The 6,000-nt window shown below is 40.6% G+C and overlaps 1 protein-coding gene across 14 annotated transcripts in view; it reads right to left on the reverse strand.

Annotated features, from left to right (window-relative positions):
- Positions 1-1,377, reverse strand: part of adgrl2a (adhesion G protein-coupled receptor L2a) — an 89,484-nt gene extending 88,107 nt beyond the window's left edge. For 9 of the 14 annotated variants that reach the window (XM_034147401.1, XM_034147387.1, XM_034147395.1 and 6 more), the window contains exon 1: positions 743-1,376. The gene's annotated coding sequence lies outside the window, so the exon portion shown is untranslated. Of the gene's footprint in view, positions 1-742 lie in introns of all 14 variants that reach the window. The other 5 variants (XM_034147400.1, XM_034147399.1, XM_034147390.1 and 2 more) reach the window with 2 other exon arrangements.
- Positions 1,378-6,000: the final 4,623 nt, after the last annotated feature.

Here is a 6,000-nt window from a genome sequence, read left to right on the forward strand (position 1 = left end):
TTGTGATTGATTTCCATAACATATACGCTTGTTGCATCACGAGTTCTCTGTTTGGCAAAAAAAAAGTAATTATAACATTGCAAGGCGAGCCTTGACTGGTTTTCTTTCTTTGGACAAATAGCTCGGTCCCAATTATAATGGATTAGCCTGTGAATGCTCTCTAAAATCACACCGACATCGCTTCTAAGGTCAAAGCTTCCAGCATAAATCCCTATTCATACCAACAAGACCATCAGTGGATTAAAAAAAAAAGCCTCGGTGACCAGCACCACCAACAACTACACTTCAACTCTGGGGGCATACAGACCAATTAAATGGTGCTTTACATGTTCTGGGTCACAAAAATGCGCAGCTCTCCACTTTTTATAATAGTTTCTATACAGCCAAACTCTGCGGCCGAACATATCAATCCACATCTGGTTATGTTTGATTAACCATTTTTCAATATATCACGTTAGCTCTCGGACCATTTAAATTACTACAACAGACAGAGGTGTCCAGTTTTGAAGCTGTGTCCATTGATCAAACCAACTGAGTTTCAACCTAATACAAACATTTTTTTAAAGTAGTCCTAGTTAAAACACACTGCGAGACTTGCATGATATCTAGAGAGGCCTATTATTTAAATGAGTGCTGTAAACAAATGCAAGACGTAAGAAAAGTTGTTACACACTCCACCAACAACTTGATGGCCGTGTCCAATTGAGTGTCGATGAGAGTAAGGTGCAAACGAAGAACGTACCTTTCTTGAAAAAGCAGCGAGGCCAAACACGCTGAAATGAAGTCAGAAGGGATGTGAAAAGTAAAAATGTCAGATAGTGGAAAGACAGTCTGATGGGAACTCCTCTGCAGCGAAGAGACTGAGTCTACAGCTCTGATGCATGCTCTCCTTATCTGGGACAGAGGCTGGCAGGTCCCCTTCTCAGCCCGTACATCCCCCTGCTCCGGACACACACTTCCATGGCCAGAAAGGTGCGCTTCAGTCCTGACTCATCCGCGCCTCTGAGCGGCTCGGCTATTCTCGGCTGTCTCGTGCCTCCCGAAGCGGCGACAACAAACAAGAAGCAGAGCTCGGGGACCCACTAGGTGAAAAAAAGAGTGGCTGAGAGGGACAGTGTGGGGCTTTCAGTGTCTGTTGGGGGGAAAACACCGCTCTCCGCTACTTTAACCGCCGACGCTGCTCTCTTGCTCTCCTCTGAGTGTGTAGACAAGTTTCAGCGGCTCGCCTGTGGAAGAGATCCCGCTCACAGTGTTCACTTGGTGGAAGCGGCGCGGAGCGGGCTTCCAGTAAACAGCGCCAGTGCAGAGCAGGCTGCCGTCTGCAGAGCAGTCTGAGCGGAGGACTCCACCAAAACCTGACATGGAATCCACATCCGCACTGACTCGGAGTCTAGTTCTGAGCAAGGAGACTAATCACATCGACTTATTATCATGCCCGATAGAATTCAGTTCAGGTATTTTTCTTAAACTCAAGAGAATATTTAGCCACGTCATACAGTGAGGTTATCAATAATTTCCTCTCCTATTTGCTCCCTTTTTCTGCTTAGAAATGCATCACTGCTTTCCTTTTGGGCATGAGAGGCCCACGCTCTGTCACAGTAGGCAGTCCGGCCCATTCAACCAATGACAGAGGACTTATTCTACTGTAATACTACCAAGCTTAAAAAGAAACATGGAAGTACAGGGAGAGTTTTTTGCCCCCCCCCCCCTGCTCACTTCAACTGGCCCCACAGGATAACACACTGGCCCGGGCAGCGGTGGTCAAGCTGCTGCTGGTGCGTGGAGCCAATTGTGTGTGTGTAGTGCCAAGCAGTTTTTCTAACCAAGTCTCTCCTCAATTGTGGGTGTGTTTTTTTTCTCCCTGCACTTTCCTTCTACATGATTCATGATAGCATTCGGCAGTCAAGCAGATTTTTGTCAGGCTGCTGTGGCTTTGACCCTTTGACTCATTACTGTAGCTGCATGTTACGTTGGTGGTCCACCATTCATATTCACTTTACAATGCAGGTGATTACAATTCAGTCTGTGCAATATAAGTATGGGATTCACATTTTTATTAAAACCCTCAAAACTCAAATATTCTTCTCAAAGTAAGAAAATCCAAATTTCAAGCAGCTGCTGTTTTTTAAAGAAATATTTTCATTAGGGCCTCTATCTTTAAATCAGAATATCTAGACATAAACAAAACGTGCAGTTTTCTTTTTGCATTTGGGGAAGACTCGGGGCATGTTATGATCTGGCTGAGGAATTCTGTCCAGAAACATTATCAGGCAGGACGTGGGTACACACCTGGCTTCAATAACATCTGTCTTTCACCCACAATGTGGAAATGTGAAGTTGAGTCATGCTTGCCAGGTGAAGGTGAACACAGCAGAGGGGCAGATTTATGTTTTCATAAGCATAATTTTACATAATAATACAGCCATCTCTTTTGCGGGACAGAAAAAGAGAAAACAGATGTAATAAAACGTGGAGAAAATGTTTATTTATAAGCCCAGACTAAAAACACATGTGGTGTATATGGCTGCAGTGTTGAACAGCTTAAACAGCCATTTTGCATGAATTCATTTGAATCTGCTTCCTCAGATTGTCAACAGAGGGCATTAGACTTGTGTTGCTGTTCTCTGAATGAACATAAATCATTGAACTGTAAAATTCACAGGCAGATTCAATATATGCAGGTGAAGACATAGATACCCGTTTGATTCACACGGTAATTACAACTATTTTGTAAATTATAGGCCACCTTGTGTGCAAAACCCAGGCTTTTGCAGTCGTTTCTTTGACGAGTCACAGCGGTTACACATAAATTGTTAATGTGCAAGTGTTTATGATAAACTGTGATATAATCATGTCTTGCATAGGCGGCACAATATTGCACGTAATCGCTCACCAAATGGTGCTAGATAAATGCTGGCTCTTTTGCGCAGTCCAGAAAACATTCAAAAAGGTGAAAATATAACTAAATTATGGCAGAATTTTTAATATATATACTTTCCCCAAAAAAATACAAATTCAACGGTGTGTTTGCAGAATAGAAAAAATGCAACCTCAGTGTTTTTCTGTTTTTATATCAGTTGAAAATGATGGCAGATGCTTTAGACAGACCTCAGTCATCCATGGTGAGAGCAAACATGTCTCCCCATTTCCCATGTGGCTCTGAGCCTGCTTCTTAACCTTCAATTGTTCACCAAACAATGCTTATTGGTTCCTTCCAAAAATATTTGCACATGATTGACATTTCAGGCACACATGACCAGTCACAGGACCGCTGCTGACCCCCAACAAATCTGAGTCCTTTAGCCTGATGACGGACACAGATTTGGCCAGGTTATATGCTTCAGAGCACAATTTACAAAGCCACGTCTAACCTTGATCACTCAATCGTTTGTTCATTAAGAGTTGTTGACCTTTTATTAAAGCTCTATTGAATTTTACCCGGCTTGACCAACACCTACAGAGTTTGCCTGTGCCATTTACTTATTGATGTGACCAAAATAAACAAAATGTGTTGAACTGCTCCTGTAATTGAGACATCATTTAAACATCAAGTTGACTTAATGTTGCTGTGAGCTCGCAGAGACTCATCTTAAGGACTCTGAAATAGGGTTTCATTTTTCTATTTTCTCTTTCTCACATCTCTACCAGCCACATAAGTTCAAAGTGAAGCTTCAAGTATGCAAACTGCAGACTAGTGATGTTTCGTTCCCTGCCTCGTTTGCATGAAATCCAGCAGCTTGATCTGTTCCTCACCAAGTGAAAGTCCGCCACATCGCTACTACACCGACTCTCTCCGTATTCTCTCATCAATTTACCCAAGCTGGCTCTGGTGGTCTCCTTGGATATCAAACCCTCGGAGTAGACTCATAATCAAAGAAGGCCTCTCTACACAGTGGAGGCTTGGTTAATATTTATGTAGCCATGGGCAACCGTGCAGTGTGAAGTTTGACCTCACTTCAGCAGCACCTCTCGCAGCGGCCATGTTTCTGCACTGGTTGAACTGGACACTGAGTTTATTTAGGGAAGCCACAGGGCTTGCATAGACTTATCAAAAAAATGTAGCCTCGTTGTCATTACATTTTTTATAAGTTTAAGAATATTTAAAAAACGTTTTTGTGTAAGTTCTGCATGAAGCTGGCCAATTTCCTGTGTCAGGTTATAAATAATATTCAATTTTAAGCTCTGGACTGAAATTCAGTTCTTAGTCTTGCTTGTAAATATGGATTTTGACAGGAGGGGACAGCTGAATATTAGCATTTTCCAAAAGGATTGATTCATAAATAATTTTATTAATATATTGACATTAATATGTTATCCATTGAATAACAACGTTTGTTAAAGTAATATCTGAAGACTGCATATTAAAGGTGGGGTAGGTAATTTTGGAGAAACCAGCTCGAGTGCGCTAGAATTTGAAAATACACAACCGGAAAAAATCTGCCACTTCCTTACAGAGCCCCTCCTCCAACACACACGAACGCGCACATGACCAATGAGGGCACGAGATAAGTTTGTGCACAGATGGAAAGCTGACAGGCAGGTAGGCCATCCAGTTATTTTAGCCAGGCCGGCTAAAATGATTGGTCGTGCTTTTTACAGTACTACGGCTTCCACAGATGACATTTTTTTATGGATTTTTTGTCAAAGCACTTAAGATATTCATTGCTATCGGGATGTTAAGAGCATTCCATGGAATATAACAAAAAGTGTATCTCGAGCCGGTTTCTCAAACTTACCTACCCCACCTTTAAAGTATTTTTAAAACTATCATCAACCGTCACTGTTTTCACAAGTGAAACTAGGTTGACATAGGGCTGCTCAATTAATCGTATTTGAATCGCAATTACGATTTTGGCTTGCAACGATTATGAAAACAACATAATCGAAATAAAACGATAATTAAAAAAAAAAGGGTAATCGACTGTTAAAAACATACTGTTCACACTTTTTATTTTCAATAAATTGATGTTTTCAAAGTAAATGGATAATCGTTTTTAATAATCGTGATATCAATTATTGACCCAAATAATCGAGATTATGATTTTTGCCATATTCGAGCAGCCCTAGGTTAACACGGACATTGTTTTGCTTTTACTTTGTTTAGCTAAGTAAAAAGGAATGGATTACTGTATGTAAATACAAAATAGTTGTATGCGTTTTTAATTTGCTTGCTGATTACTGGCGATTCTTTTGAGCTTGTCTCAAATCCCATATTTTGATAGATAAAAATATCAATGGGTATTTACACACGTATGAACCTGATTCAAAATCAATAATGGATAAAAGAGTAAGATTGTGTTGGTTTTTCTCTGTTATTTTCCTCACTAAACAAAAAGAAAGGCAGCCCATTCCATCAACTTCTGTCTAACCGTATATCAGCATATGTATGCTGCGACATGCACACCAAGTACAATATTATCAAATCAAGTCCCAATGAGTGATCTCATCATTCTGCTCAAATTTCAGTTATTTAATCACTCCGTCCAAAAATGCTGCCATAGTCGGTCCCCCCTAAAAAAGCCCAGGACTTATAATTGACCCAGCAGACAGGAAACAATTAAAAAGAAGTCAAACACATGAGGGGCTTTGAGATCAAATTTGAAAAAAGCAAGGTCCAGTGTGGGCATGTTGGGCTCTGGCTTGCACAACTGTCAAATAAGTTGAGTGTTAAAAGACCACACTACATAAACATATCCTTTAAAAATAAATGGTATCATGGAGTAAACACTAAAGAATTTTCTGAAGTGTGTTGTGTAATCAAACCTTTTTCAGAAATACACTCTCTGGTACATAACCTTTTGCTCTTTCTGAGGTTTGATGTATGAGACACATGTTGGTTTAAACAAGCATAGTGGAGCAGCGGATATAGGTGAAGAATCTCTATTCAAATGTTTTGTATGGAAACTTAGCCAAGTGGAAACAGATGTGCCTCACTTGTGACCTATAAAAAAATGATCTATGGTCACAAGTAATACGGTTCAACAGAGGCCAACGGTTCCA

The sequence above is a fragment of the Trematomus bernacchii genome, unplaced genomic scaffold, assembly GCF_902827165.1.
Source record: "Trematomus bernacchii unplaced genomic scaffold, fTreBer1.1, whole genome shotgun sequence".
In the NCBI taxonomy this organism is placed as follows: Eukaryota; Metazoa; Chordata; class Actinopteri; order Perciformes; family Nototheniidae; genus Trematomus; species Trematomus bernacchii.